The sequence below is a fragment of the Labrus mixtus genome, chromosome 1 (genome assembly GCF_963584025.1).
Source record: "Labrus mixtus chromosome 1, fLabMix1.1, whole genome shotgun sequence".
Taxonomy (NCBI): Eukaryota; Metazoa; Chordata; class Actinopteri; order Labriformes; family Labridae; genus Labrus; species Labrus mixtus.
The window spans coordinates 1,940,009-1,956,442 of NC_083612.1; positions in this window are offsets into that span (position 1 = coordinate 1,940,009).

Sequence of the window (16,434 nt, forward strand, 5' to 3'; positions counted from 1 at the left end):
CAATGCTGAAGTGTAAAATCCTGCAGTTCCTCGAGTGTCCACTAGAGGCTGGCTGCAGAAGCACAGGAAGTCACATACACACCCATTCTAAAAAAGCCTGTTTTTACAGCAGAGATTAACATGTTTACAGCCTGGTTCAAAAAACCAAATAGGTCATCACTGGCACACACTGTGCTGGGGGGGGTAAAAACAACTCAGTTTTGGTTTTGAGAACGATACGTGTTATCCATAATTAGGCGTGTAGCTGACCTGATTGACAGGTGGGCGCGGTGTAACGGTTTGTCAGGAGGCTTAACATCCGCCTCAGCTCCAGCTCTCAGCCTGTCGTTAGGTTGACTGAACGTTAGGGCGCATCCGAATTGTCCCTCCTATCCCCTTTGACTATCCACTTTATCTTTGTAACATAACAATGAGTAAGGTCTTTTACCTGCTTTTTGTAAGTGTGTCTCGAGATAACACTCGTTATGAGTTGATGCTATACAAATAAAAATTGATTGATTGAATTGACCTTAATCCCCGGGGAAAACATCATGAGGTTAAGGAAAGATGTTAGGAGAATTCATAAAGGACTTAGGGAAAGGCAATCTCGTTGCTCTGACAATCTGACCACGTTTCCACTAGGCCACGTCATTAAATGTGACGGGCCGGCGGAGGTTAATGACGTGGGTCTGCCGTGTTGAAACTACAATGTTCAGAAAATGGACTACTAAAAGAGCATCTAAAAAACTTTCCCCTGTGCCTTCTTACCGGTGAAACAATCCTAATTATCACAAGGAACTGAAATAAAAGAAATATAGACTACCAGGCTACGAGTAAGAAAAGTGAAACCATCAGCTTCCTGTCCACTCAGAAATCAACATCAACATAAATATGATTGTATGAAACTAATAGTTAGAATTTATGAAAGATATAGGCAAGCCTACAGATGGGTGACGTCACTCAGGCTTCGTCCAGTAATATTTACAGTCTATGATATTATATATAACGTGTGTAAAAATGTAACAGAAGAAAAAAACACATACAGAGTTTAACAGTAATCAAAGCAGCCAAAGCAACATTCAGCCCGGAAGGTTAATAAGAGCTTCAAGAGCCAAAGGGACAAAGCTCTTTTTGAAACGTGCCCTCTTCCAGGTCAGCTGGCGGTCCGTGTAAGGTTGGGCACACTCTGTATACGATTGTAATAATTTGGTGTTGAAATGTCAGCTCACGCCGCCAAAGCTCACAAATTGGATGAGATCAGGTCGGAGCTTTGTGATGGTCAAGTTTCCTCTGAAAACTCTCACTGACGGGAGATGAGACATCGCCGTCTCTCCCTAAAAACGAGTGGAGTTAAATATTTTGGAACATCATAACCACACCGACTTCAGTAATCGGTTCTGACATGTCAGCAAAAGTTGGAATTGTAGGAGCTTTGCAAAAGGAGAACTTATGGTGGTCGGTCACATGGTTCACTGAGGGTCATTTTTTTTGTTTCTTCCATGTTTTCATTACTTCCTGTTTTATTTTGTAGTTTTTTTTTTACGCACCCTTGTCCCCTGGCTGTGTCTGAAAGCGCAGACTTTCATAATATTCACACTAAACGAGACGTTGCATCGAATGACCTGAAATCATAGAATGCATTTTTTTTGTATGCGAGAAATACCCAGATGTTTACGAGATCGATCAGAAACTGGTCATACTAAACCCCCCACAATGCACTGCGGCTCTCAGACGGTCCGATTGCAGAGCTCGCAGCCAGCCAACGAGCGGCTTCAAATAAAAGTTTGGTGCTGAAATACATTTAACATGTTGCAGAATAATATCAAACTGACTATGTAGCTGAATAAGTAAAAAACGTTTGCATATTGAAACAGACTGACGGTCGCGCTAGCTTGATGCTAGCTTGATGCTAGCTCATTGAACAGAGCTGATCACCCTCACCTGTGTCTCGTCACCCTCACCTGTGTCTCGTTAGCCCCTTATTGTCTGAGTGTTTAATCCAGGTGTGTGCTCCCTCATGTTACCAGCTCGTAGTGTTTCCCCTCGTGTTCTTCGTCCTACCATTTGTCTCACTGTGTGTGTGATCTGATCTCTGCCTGGTTTTTGACCCAGCCGTTTGCCTCCTCCAAAGGTAAGAGAAGACCGTTCATCTCCTTCCTTCTCCTCTCTTCTCTTCCCTCATGACAATAAGAGAGTAGGGGGAGGTAGAGCAGCAGCCCGACCAGGCGGGGGTGAGTACTCGCTCCGATCAGGGCACCTCACCCTGACTCTGCTTCCCCGGTCCTCTTTGGGAGATCAGACTCTGTCTCTCTGTTTTCTCTTGTGTTCTGTTTGCAGTTCTTCTTCATGTGTAATGGTGCCACCAGTTTGTTTTATATTTCTCCTTCTCAGTTGCTACATCAGGATAGCATAGCACAAAGAAGTTTTGTGACAGGGTATGGTGGGCGGTGAGGGCTAGCATTGAGGGAGGGGGGATGGTGGCTCTGACAGGTCGGAGCTCATCGTCTGCTTGTCATTTGACTAACTGGACGAAAATCTGGTGAAGGGATCCGGTGATGTTCTGGCTCTTGCTGCCAATCGGTCTACATGGTTGAATTGAGGGGATCAATCGTGGGCCGTGTGCTAGGGTAGGTGGTATCAGCTTTGTCACTACCTGGCGCTCGCACAAACAGAGTCTGGGTTTGTTGAAGGTGGCAATGTTGTTTGGGTGGCGACTATAACTAAGGAGCATGTAGCAGGTTATGTAACTTATCAGTGGGGTATAAATAGGATTATTAGCAGGGTTTCTTTACTGAGTGCTTTTCCTTTTATTTAGAGAACGAGCATGTTGTTTTTAATCCAGATTCAATCATGGTGGAGCTGTCAAATCGGATTAATGTAGATCGTTTTCGGACACACTCTGAGGTTTGTGCAGGTGCAAATCAGGAAAAAAAGCCCTGAAGTGAACCGGCCGGTGGATCCGCTTTAATGTGAGAGCATGCTGTTGGCCGACCACAATTGCTGACACACCAGCAATTCATCTGGCTGATTCAAAAATGAGCATGAGTGCTATGCTCGGTTTTTTGGAGCCCTGCTGTAGTTTTCATACTCGCACCAGGCTGAGCCAAGATTTTTTTGGAGCCATCTTGTTTCCCAGTTCTGATTTGTAGTTCTGCTTTGCTTTTAAAATGTAAATCTCCAGCTCCTGAGTATCTGAATGCTGCTCCCTGTTTGAAAGCGAGTTTCTTTCTGGGTTAAGCAGGTCCCTAACAGATGTGGTTACTCATGGTTTGTTGTTGGGATATATTTTCACATGCTTACCGGGGGATGATCATGTCCCTGCACATCCACCAAGGAGTCCAAATCATCTCCTCAGGACTGTGTAAAAAGGTCTCGGCCAGTGCACTTGTGACATTGCTGCAGGCACAGAACTTCCTCTTCTGATCAGACTTTTATGCCCCGTGGTCTTTACTTTCTCTCCCTTTATAAACAGATCAGCCGAGCCCAGAGGAGGAAATGGGATGGATTTATAATCAGTCAAAGCCATAATGTAGGAAGCGAACATTTCCCTGGAGTACGTCCACTTTGTTCCTGAGGGACAAAAAACGTTTCCCATGATAACCACGGGAGGAGGAATCAGAGTGAGCCGCTGTTTCCTCATGCTAATGCTAACTAGCTCCCAATGCCATTGTTAAAATGCTGTTAAAGGCTTTTCATGCGATTTTTCACACATGTAATATAAATCAAGTATCTCCTCTGAAAATAACTCTGTGAGTCATGACTGTCTACAATGGGTGTAACACCCGAGTCCCACTGTCTGTGATGTTTTCAGAGTCCTATCTTCACTTTGTTTACATCGCCCGGACGGCCGGCTGACTCCTCCCCTCGTGTATAAAAGTTGTTTAATTGAGGGACTAGAGAAAAGAAGAATAACATACTGTACTCACTGCTTAACTGTGTTTCTAGATCACGCTCATTTCAGGTAAATTTACATGCAGTGTGAAGATACGAGCAGAATAAAGATCGCTAGCATTAGCATGCTAACACAACAATGCAGGGCCAGTTGTTTTGGTTTCATGCTGGAGCTCAAGGGCGACATCTGCTGGATCAAAAAATCACATATAAAGCCTTTAACGTCTACTATGAACTATACAGAATAACTTGTATTTTTATCTTTTTGAATTATTTATCCCACAATGTAATTTTTAAACATGAAATATCTTTAACTTAAACTGAAGTCTTTAAATCTTATGCATTGCTATGAAGCATTTTAACAATATGATTATAACCCTATGAACTATTTAACTGGGTTACAAATGTCATAGGAATCCATCTGTAACGTTTTGAGACATTTAACTTCACGACTAGTGTCTGGAACTCTGAATGTAAAAGACGTTGACAATGATCCCTGAAGTACATGTATATATATTCGGCCTATCAGTAGTGCTAGGGGAATAACTAACAGGATTTGTCCTCTGGGGAACATGAATGTTTGCACAAACCCCATGGTGATAAACCCATTAGCTGTTCAGATATTTCCGTGTGCAGGCACACGTTGCCATCGACAGAGATGCTGCTGTAGCGTGGCTAACACACAGCTCTGCAGCTGCTTCTATTCTGGTGATGAAGTGGGTCAGACATGTTGGTGAAACCACGCTGATGATCATGTTGCTGCTGTACAGAGCGCTGTTCTATGTTACAGCTCATTAGTATTCATAGTGTTTGATGTGCGATATGTTAGGCCAAGCTACATTAAGTTATAATGTATTATGCAGACACACAAAACATGCTGATCTGTTTCAAGCAGATGTGTCTGAGGGGAGGGGGGGGGGTCACTTTGCATGAAAGTCTTCTAAGCCTGTTAAAACAAGATGTAAAGATGCATATTTGTTAGTTTGTGTTTAAAGGTCCAATCAGTGAGATGTGTAGAGAGTGAGATGATAAAGGTATCTTACTATCTGATCATTAAGGAAACATGTTGAAGTGCTGGCTTCTCTGACAACAATGCAGCAGCCAGTATGTCCTCCTTCTAACTTTAGATTCTGCTCCTGAATGCTCTGGATTTGTTTGGACCAGAGAAGGTAGGCGCTTTTAAGACCCCCCCCCCCCCCCCCCACACGGCTGTTTTGGACACCCCTCAGTTTGTCAGATATGAGAGCAGTTATCAGGTCAACAGGTGTTGCAGCGATGGAAGCGGGCAAGAGAAGTGGTTCAGATAGAAGTGATTGTACCCGACCTAAAAAGCCTCTGCATGTTTCTAATAAGCTCCACGAGCAGAAACGTGCTCAAACTAGGATCAATATTGGAGATGCTTTTGAAAAATGGAGAGAGGTTAGAACACAGAAAGGTTTACAGACCCATGCAGAGCTGGCTGCAGTACCCATTTTAAACACTAGGTGTCAGAGATACATACTGCTCCTTTAATTTAATGAATTATTAGCACATGTTCCTTTAATCTCATACCTCTGAAACGTTTCGTATGCAAACATGTTAATCATTAGAGTACATTAAGTATGATAATTCATGACTGTAAATGTAGATTACTTCACAAAGGCAGAGGTTATGACAGCGCTATAACTTTGAAAGAGTTCAGGCCGTCACTGAATGTTCTAGTACGAGTGGACCCTCTCCACATTTCTCCACATGCTGCGAGATTTCACTTGACATTTTTTACATGCCGTTGTGAGCAAGTTCATGTTCATCATGTCATAAATCCATGGATTTTTCTCTTTTATGATACAGAAAATGAAAAGGAGTGAGGTAGACATGCGGTATAATAAAATAAAGGTCATAGCAGCAGTCATGTCTTCTCATATATTCTAAGGAATATAAGACAAATATTGGCTTGTTAGGGATCTTTGGTTTGCATTGTTATTACACAGAAATCTCTCTATACATCTCACTTCCTGAGCTTTGCCACGCCCCGACACTTTAAACAAAGTATTTAATTCAAGAGGCATAAATTAGGGCCAATTCAACTATAAAGGGAAATGGGGGGGGGGGGGGGGGGACCATGTCAGAGCTAATTGTGTCCGCTTAGACAGGAAAGCAAAGCTGATGTGTTAAAAAAAATAATGATGAAAACAAGAGTTTTGTTTTTCTCCTCTCATTATTTCTTTGTGATTGTCATGATGATGGCAAGTGTTGTTGCCACACACTCTGCATTTGAAAGTTCTGCCTTAAAGGAGCAAATATATATCTGGATCAGGTTGATCCACTGAGCTCTGGGTGATTTTTTTTGTCAGTATTGTAGAGGACTGGACTTCTGGATCATTCCTGGCCCAGACCATGTCTTCTACTTCGGATATCTCAGTTTGAATTCAGGAAAACTTGGACAAAAATGAAAATAGTAGGATTTGTTTTTTTCTAAAAGACTCACAAGAAATGTCTGAAAATCTCTCGATCTGTTGGGATTCACTTCTAAGGCCGTCACAGATATTACTCCAAAAGTAGATGTGTTCATCACTCAGCGTATTTCTGCTCATAAAGGAGAATCCATGTGAGTCGACATCCCTGGTGTGTATGTTTACGCCCATCGCCCCCCCGAGAGAAGGTATTGATCCTAAGACATTAACGTCGTGGGATTTTATTAACTAAGGCACAAAGGGAGCAACACGTTGATTCTGTTTACGCCTTCGAGCCGAACATACAGCTGATTGGATCTGCAGCTGACACCGATGATTATAGCAGCTGTCATTATTAACAAATGAGCAGCTCTTCTGTATGTCCGCTCATTAAAGACGGACATTCTGCTGCTGGCTGATTTGACGCCGTCATCGCCTTTACAGATGATTTTTCTCCATGACATCAAGGTCAGCAAGTTTACATCCATTCACTTGGAGCTCCGCAGCGGCCGATCACAGATAAATGGTTTGTTTGTGAGATTATGATGACTGAAATGCTCCGTCACATTTAATGGATATTCAAAGGCGGGTATTGAATTCCAGCCCACTTCGTCTTTTCGGCAGTAATAACATCAATACCTAATGAATTAGTTCAAAAACATTTAATTAGACGGCGAACAAAAAGACACACAATCAATCGAGTTAAAGCGAACAGTCCAACACTTGATTAATGCTGCTGGAGGAGAAAAGAAGACTTTTAACATGAGATTTAAAATACACATAAAAACACAACCCTTTTAGAAGAACTACCAAAGAATGTAAAGGTTTAAACAGCGTTAATGTTTTACCTTAAAGCCTCTCGACGTGCAAGCATTAGGGACTTACTGTACTGATCGTAAAGGTCCAATCAGTGAGATGTGTAGAGAGTGAGATGATAAAGGTATCTTACTATCTGATCATTAAGGAAACATGTTGAAGTGCTGGCTTCTCTGACAACAATGCAGCAGCCAGTATGTCCTCCTTCTAACTTTAGATTCTGCTCCTGAATGCTCTGGATTTGTTTGGACCAGAGAAGGTAGGCGCTTTTAAGACCCCCCCCCCCCCCCCCCCCACACGGCCGTTTTGGACGCCCCTCAGTTTGCCAGATATGAGAGCAGTTATCAGGTCAACAGGTGTTGCAGCGATGGAAGCGGGCAAGAGAAGTGGTTCAGATAGAAGTGATTGTACCCGACCTAAAAAGCCTCTGCATGTTTCTAATAAGCTCCACGAGCAGAAACGTGCTCAAACTAGGATCAATATTGGAGATGCTTTTGAAAAATGGAGAGAGGTTAGAACACAGAAAGGTTTACAGACCCATGCAGAGCTGGATAAACACTGAAGCTTCAGAGTCCACCACATGGTGACCTGAGTGAGCATGGACTCTAGAGAGGAGGGGGGGGGGGAGACAGCTCTCTATGATGTTTAGAATTTAGACTGCAGTACCCATTTTAAACACTAGGGGTCAGAGTTACATATGTCCTCTTTTGACATTCAAAACTAAATATTTAAGTTAAAAAAAAAACTTTAAAAAGTGATGCTTAACTAAGTGAGTACGATTTATTTTTTTTGCAGTTTAATGTTAAAGTGCTTTAACGATGATGAAGCAGAACAGCTGTGCAGGAGGAAGAAGAAAAAAAAAGTGAGCTGAAGTGAAAGACTCTGATCTCAGCGTGTGGTGGACTGAATGTTTCTGCACTTTCAGGTGCAGTTTGAGCAGATGGCTCTCCACCATATGCTTTGGGAGGGAAGAAGTTTGCCAACAACCTCGGGGACGTCAGTTTGTACAGGTCTCGTTTCATTTGAAGTTATTTTTCACTGGCTGTTTAAGCGGGGGTAAGAAAAAAAGAAGGGGATTTTCTTTTACTGCTGTAGCTGTGAAATATAACTGGCATGTGAAATGAGTATGGAACCATAAATACATGTGTGGTTAATCCAGTCTAAATATGGCTCGACAGTTTGTGCTCAGTGTTGACGTTGGTATCCCCGGAGACTTCCAGAGAGAGAGAGAGAGAGAGAGAGAGAGAGAGAGAGAGAGAGCAACAGGCTTCTAAAAACGTACATGACATACAGTCAGAGGACGTGTTTTGGAGCCGGGTTGTAAAGCACCAGAATCACCTCATTGGCTCTGAAGGACGAATACGACGTTAGGTACACAGCAGTTCATCTGAGTGAAGCTGGATTACTCACTGTGAAAACAATTCACTTAAAGGGATACTTCACGGGTTGAAACATGAATCTGTATTGACATTGGGTCATATATGTAGTAAAAATGTGAAATACTTGGAGCCGTCTTGACAGAGAAAAGGCAGAAAGTGTATTTTTGGCTCGTGGATGAAAGACAACGACTCCCAGAATGCACAGCTCCGCCTCTGCTCGAGCCGGCCCGGGCTCCTCGTCCTCACTGCCGCCAACAGGCAGGTCTGGTGCCTCGGCTGCTGCCTGTTCCTCCATCAGCCTCAACTTGCTCGTCTCTATATGTTGCCGCTTCATCCATACGAGTTTGAAGTTGAAACAAACTTTCTGCCATTGTCGGTTCATCTCATCTTTCTCCACAGAGCCTGTTAGCATAGCTTCCAAGCAAGATGGCGGACGTTGCTTTTAGATTCTGGGAGTGAGTTCCCACACACTGATCTGTAATAGGTCTGTAGCTTCAGTGCTATATAAATCAAATTCATTATTATTATTATTATAAGAAATACGGAGCTTTCCCGTCTCAGGGGAAAATGAGGGCGGGATGCACGACCATTCAAAAACACTTCCAGGTTTCTAATGATGCAAAGGTTAATGCAAATGGGTGAAGTATCCCTTTAATATGGACGTTTTTGTTCAAACCTTTGTAAAGCAAGACGGCATTATACCGCTCCTTTAAATGCTGTGCAATCCTGCGATTGACTCGGCCCCTGTTCAACCCTTTACGTTTGACATTCCCTATTTTAAGCCTTACATGTCATGTCTCTTTCATTTGAAATTAGACTTTGATGAATATTGTATGAAAAGGAAAAGAGACTGACCTTCACGGCTGCTCTCCGCCGCTGCGTTTGAAGCATTGTCGAGTCGTGTGGGCTTACAGAGACACTCAGACTAACAGGAGTGGGAAGAAAAAGGACTGCAAAATATTTAACTAACACCACCTTGATTTGAAAAGGCTAGCGTTGAGGCTCAACAGGCACGGGCTTAATCACCGGGATGCTGGTATTTCAAACGGCACTTTGAATGCCCTTTCTCCTCGTTCTGTATTGGTGAGCTGTCTAAAGTTTGCCCATTCAGCCGTTAAAGGTTAATCTGTCCATGTCAGATATCACAGTGTAATGGCTGTCTTTGGATGAAAATAACAAACTGTTGAAAACACACACACACACACACACACACACTCATTAAAAGGGACATATTATTTAAAAAAAATCCACTTCTTCAGTGTTTCTGAACATCTATCTGTGTAACCTGAGAGTCTACTGACCCACAACATGTGAAATAAACCATCCAGTCCTTTGTTTGTGGTCTGCATAAGTCTTACAACACAGAGAAAAATGCTCAGTTTCAAATGTGCTCTCCTTGTGATGTCACAGTGGGATTCTGGTAAAAAAAATAAAATAATAATCCCCTCCCCTGGTATCTCCACCCATGGACTCCACCTCAAGCCTAGAACAAAACTTTTGCACAGGTCGGCCATTTTTGTTCTCGCTAGCGAAGGAGTGATGTCTACTGGGAAAACTCAGGGGGGGGGGTCATTACATTTAAAGAGACACACACACCAAAACGGAGCGTTCTGAGAGAGCTGGTTTATACAGGGTCACAAACCTCCTCTGGTGCTTGATTCATGTTATATTTTGACCAAAGCACAGATGTTTCATTTAGACCACAGGGGGACTGTTTGAAAAGGTGGAGGAGGGGACTGTTTGAAAAGGTGGAGGAGGGGGACTGTTTGAAAAGGTGGAGGAGGGGGACTGTTTGAAAAGGTGGAGGAGGGGGACTGTTTGAAAAGGTGGAGGAGGGGACTGTTTGAAAAGGTGGAGGAGGGGGACTGTTTGAAAAGGTGGAGGAGGGGACTGTTTGAAAAGGTGGAGGAGGGGGGATAATATGTCCTCTTTAAGGCTCTGTCTCTGTTCAGGATCTTTATGTTTCATTTTATGAATCTCTCTTTTTTCTACAGTTTTCTTTCTGTAAAGCAAATATCTGTAACTTTTCTACCTTACAATAAGTTTCAAAGTCGATCTCATAGAACAGTGGTTCTCAAACTATGGGGGCTCCCTGTGGTGGTAAAGAAATCTCCACAATATAAAAATAAAACCTGTTCAGCATAAACGACATTTTTTATTTGTGTCGTACTCTTATCTTATCTGTCTTGTATCTATTGAGTTGTATTTATATCAAATGTGTTTTCCCCTCTAAATTAATCTAGTTTTTGCAACAAACAACTTTAATCTGCTCACTTTATGCTCGCGCGCAGACATAAACAACAACAGGAGTACGCCTCGCGTTTTGAAAAGTTCCTCTTGATAGTGTTAACACTCCTCAGGAGTGGAGAGGGATTTTTTTTTAAAAAGGCAGTTTTGCTATGTTGAACACAGAGACTTATAATACAGTTTGCACAGAGCCTGCAGAGCGCGCGCTTGCACTCTCTCTCTCTCTCCCCCGCTCTCTCTCTCGCTCTCTCAGGCACGCAGTAATTTTATGAATAAATGAAAAATTAAATAAGAACAGGTTGGAAATATACTTGGGCCCAGGTCTCTGTGTGGGAAACACTGGAGACTAAATATTCTCAAACAGGTTGTTGGTATAAAGTTGTCATTTTTATTGTGCTGCACTTTTTTTTTTGATTTGGGTAAATGTCAGAGTTGTGTTAGTTTAAGTGCCAGTTCTAGTTCTAACCCTTAGTAGTCCTATAGTGTGGCTGCCAACAGTCAATAATAAATAACCTCCTGCGTAAAATGTGTGTAGAAAAAGGCCTCCAGTGTATTTTAACATCTACCATGATGGTGGTACTTGGAGAGCCAAATATTTTCGGAGGTGGTACGCAGTCTAAAAAGTTTGAGAACCACTGTCATAGAACAATAACTTCCAACAGGGAGAATGGCGTCTCTCTCGTGTCCACAGAGGGCCATGGTCCCCCGTTATCTGGGATATAAGACGCACTCTGTTTTTTAAGGTCTCTCAAAGAGAAAACAAGTTTAAACCGTCGTCCAGCGTGTCCAAAGCTCTTCAACTTTAACATAGAACCTAGCTCAACAAGGTTTTATTTACGGAGCGACAAAGCAGCCAGTTAGCCCGTCTCTGTACTGTTTGATACGACGGCTGAGGCTAAGAGGAAGAGGACGGAGAGGGCGAGGATGCAGTTACCGACCTCCTCTCGAAAAGCGCTTCATAGATAAATGTGACTTGACTTCTTTTTTTCCCGCTCGCAGTCTGACGGTCTTCTGCTCTGCCAGCCATCTGAAGAGTTTTTAGTAAATAACTACTGACTTTTTAATCAAAGACTCTGAGACTTATGGCTCCACCTTAACACACACACACTCACACACACACACACCTGAAACATCTGGGTGACCAGCTGCTCCGTTCGCTAATCCGATCAGCCCCCTTAATGTTCCCTGAGAACATCTGGCAGCGTCTTTTGATTCATCTCACCTGGCACAGTCTTTCCTATTTGGCCTTTACCTTGCTCAGTAAGCATTTTAAAAAACACACTTTGAAAAATGTCAACGCTTCTCAGCAGAATCAATCAACAGAAAAGTGGAGACACTGAAAATAAAAAGGAGTGTCCTGTAATGAAGTCAGGAGTGTTTCCCTGCAGGGTGTTTGTGTTTACACCACAGCCGCGGGTCACACCGATCGCCGGCTCATTTGCTCTTTTTTAACGCGTCACTGACAGGTCATACTCTCGGGGGGTTATTGGTTACCAGCAGCGTGTTTATATCTGCAGCTCTAATGCAGGACAGAGAGGCTGCAGGCTCCACTCGCTGAGCACTCCATCTCCCACTCGCCTTCAGAGCAGAAAAAAATGACACAGCCTTGATTGCAGAAGGTGACCAGGATGATTGTAGCTCTAAATCAAACCTCTGCACACGATTACCTTTCACAAGGATGTATGAGCCATGATGGGAATGTCTTGAAGAACAAATAATAATTCCTGGTATTATTACAACCAGGGAGCTAAAGGTAACATTATTACAGAGCCCCCATCCTCAATCAATGTTGATTACATACCCAAGACCGATGACGACGGAGGATCTAATTACAATTTACAAAATCCATGGAGTTCTATTTCGAGCGTTATTTGAAAGCTTTCCACTAGTTCAGAGGTTCAGTCTGAAAACAAACAAACAATGAATATGCTAGATAAGAAGACAGACGACCAAACGCGCATAATTTTGTCCGACAGGCCTATAGGGAAGTCCAGAGAAGTGTTTGGCCCTCTTCCTGTTCACAACCTGGGCCGCAGAGCGTCTGTCAGGGCAGCTGTCCAGACTACAGCCCAATCAGGCCGCGTGCCATCTCTCTGCAAATCCAGTCTCACGCTGTCAAGCTCCAGGATGATCTGGCACTCTGATGGGTGGAAGAAACACAGAAAGGGGACAGAGTTTTGGTAAATTCAGATAAGGTAATGTGGAGATTTAGCTCTATACATGCCGCCATGAACCACACAACGTACAGTCTGAGCTGCTCTGATCATTAATGCATAGACTGCATGGACGTAGTCTCTGTGACATCACCCGCCGGTTTCTGAAGTGATGTTCTGAACTAGAACGATGGTGGTCGCCATGTTGGAAACGTTACCTCTAACCTAAACTTTCAGTCGGTTCAGTTACAGGAAAAGAGGTGGAGCCTTAAGCCTCCTGACAAAAAGCTTTAACATCTATCTGTCACTCAGCTCGGCCACGCCTTAAGTCGAGACACGGCAGGCAAAAACATCCATTTTTTATGCACTGGTCAATTTTGAGATTTTGGGCTAGTTCACTCCCTGAACATGTAATGTTTCTAACTGCCATGAAGAAAATATCCAAATTATACATTCATGTGTATATTTTAATACATTTTGTCTGATCGCGGCGTTAGATTTCTCGTAAATTTGCCCGAAAGTTAGCATTCTAATGCGACGTGCAGTATGACGGCTGTTCTCTGCTGCCCGTCATGACTGATATCTCTGTAAAGCTCTCTCTCTCCTGCACACCGCTATGTAACCCAAATAAGGACACTTCCTTTCTACCAGCAACCAATCTTGAAAGTTCAGAGGGGGGTCCAATGCTAAGAACGGTTTATTCATAAAAACATGGCGAAAATGTATGTTTTTAAGTCTGTTGGTAGTATTTTCTGATTCATGGAGTGATAAAAAGAGATATCCAAAATCCCCTCTGTATATACATGTATATGTCTTTAATATGTCAACAAAATGAAAAAATAATCTTGAACCTGGGTTTATCCAATTTTCTGATTTCTCAGCTGGAAATGTATGCAAATTAGCGCATAGTTAATTAGATAATGCCTTATTTGCATATATACACATAACATTTAAGAAAACTTGTAATATTAAAAATATTTGCCTTGATATAAATAATAAACTGGAGAGGTTTCATGGTGATATCTGTGAGTTATTTTTTTTACCCTATTCACCTGGAGTGTCTTGCTTTAAATATTACAAATAAATGAATAACTCTTGAGGGCCTTTTAGATTGAACCTGGTGTGCGATGCGCTCGCCGAGGAGTGGGGCGCAGAGCAGAATTTGCAAAAAAAAAAGCAACTTTGGATTGCCGAAACAATAGTTGGAGTAGTCTACTTTTTGGATGCACAGTGTGTTTGTATGTGTCCACAGTTCAGTGTAAAGCTCTGACATTTCTCCTGCTGAGGAGGAGACGAGCAGCGCAGAAGAAGAAGAGGGTGTGTATTCATGAGATCGTCAGGGCACGACAGGATGGAGAGAGTTTAGGCTCCAGGAGCTGCAGCTCTATAACGACCGCTTCAGGAGCACAGATTTCTGCTTCTGTTTGAAACACACCTGGTACGCCCAAACTGTGGGACATTTGTTTACACACTCTCTCTCTCTCTCTCTCTCTCTCTCTCTCTCTCTCTCCAGGTAGATCTGTAAACTAGAGCTCAGGAAAGTTGGCACGAGGCCTCACGCTGCGCTCATCTGGGCGGGGCTCCTGCTCGGAGCAACACATCGTCGATGAATGGGCTGGAAAGCGGCGGGCAGGTTATTTGAAATGGCTCTTTACTGCGAGGGGAAATTCAGTTTTACACTCTGTCTAGTAAACATGAACACACTCATGCACAAACAGGATCCTGTGGACATGCATTAATGGAGAGGTCTCAGAGTGAGGGGGGCTGCACACAGTGAGCACTCCAGAGCAGTTTTGGGGTTCAGTGCCTTGCTCAAGGGCACCTCGGCAGTGCTCAGGGAGTGGACTCGCACCTCTCCAGCTACCAGACCAATTTCTGGTTTTTGTTTTTGGCTCAATAAACTAAAAAAAGAGGATTTTTAAAAAGGATATTGTACCAATGAAGACATTAACTATTCAGACCAAAACCGATTTCTTTTTAACTTGGAAACTTTTCTGCTGCATTTTAAAATGGGACTTGTGGAGATTTCTTGCCTCTTGCTGCCAGCCTCAAGTGGACACTCGAGGAACTGCAGTTTTTTTTCACTTCTTCATTGGCTTCATTTTTCAACACCAGGTTGTCACTCTGGCCAAATAAAATGCTTGGAGAATCTGTCTGTCATTGTGTTCCTGCTCCCTCTCAAGACGTGTCTATTTCTGGATGTGCAGCCCGATGAGGTGCTGGTTTCACCCCGGACCCCTGTGCCTCAATCTCTGCACTCTTCAAATTGTCAGCTGCAATCATTTTAGCCACTTGAGTGCAGGTTCTCATGAACTCAACCTTAGCTAATCCACACTGCAGGGGATCTGATGGCTTACTCGTGGAGATGGAAACCGCGGGATACATCTTTAGCACTCTGCTTTGGAAAGATTTGGAGAAGATGGGTAGGTGGGTGGGGGGCTTTAATCGATAATGTGAGTGGCCTGATCACCTATAGGGGGCTGTGCAAATTGCTGTACAGTGTGGCATTTTAATTCAATAATCTACACAGCCGTCACTGTCCCCATCACTCCGTTCTTCTTCTCTATGCTCTGAGAATCTGTTTTAAAAAGGCACAAGTTCCATTTTCCACAAAGATCTGGATCCTCCAGACAGTCAGGTATGAATACAAAGTGCAAAACACACATATAGGACATTTAAAATAGAGCTCTACTTCCACTGTCTCCTCTTTTTCAAATGGAGATTTCCTGCAGGATAAAGACGTTTCTGAAAAGTGACAGTAACTTCACTTCATTCCCCACATCTAAAACCCACCGGCGCTCCTCTGGGATCAGGTGGAACAGGATGTTCACAGCATGAATGAATGTGCTGCCAAAAAATCTACACCAAATGTTGTCATTTGACTGAGCCAAAATGGACGAAGATCCCTGCGGAGCGGCTCGCTAAACTCACGTCTGAAAGATTTCTCATGCACAGAGAGTACAGTCTCATAGTCGGTGCGTCAGTGTTTCTTTTCCTGCGTTGCAGTAGGTCATGTTATGCATGATGCATAACCAACTGAGACATGCTTAACAGAAACAAAGAGCAGCAGACACAATAGATAGGAGGAGGAAATGCATAGGAGGGGAAACAAAAAGCGATGGCACAATGCCTCGGCTTGTTTTTGTGTTGCTCGGTGAACAGCTCTCGGTGCATTGTTTCTTTTTTACCTAATTAAGTTGTGTTTACAGAGATGGCAAGGTGCCATTGCAGGAGACTGTAATGATCTGTCACCTATGCTGAGAGGGCGGTGTGGATCTGATTGACTGTGACACTTCCCTTGGTGGATAACCTTCAAGACAGTGAGCGAGGCAGGCAGCTCTGCAGTTCAGTGGAAGCCGTTAAAAAAATGAGACGTGAAGGCGGGCTTCCTCCAAGTAATCACGATTAAGAATATACCCATGTAGGCGTCAAAATGACCACTTGCTGAACGCCTGCCCCGTTCATTGATTGTACCATCACAACGTAGCATCAGCTGTTAGCAGAGCAGTGCGTTGTGATTGGTGTGGGGTTGTAGTA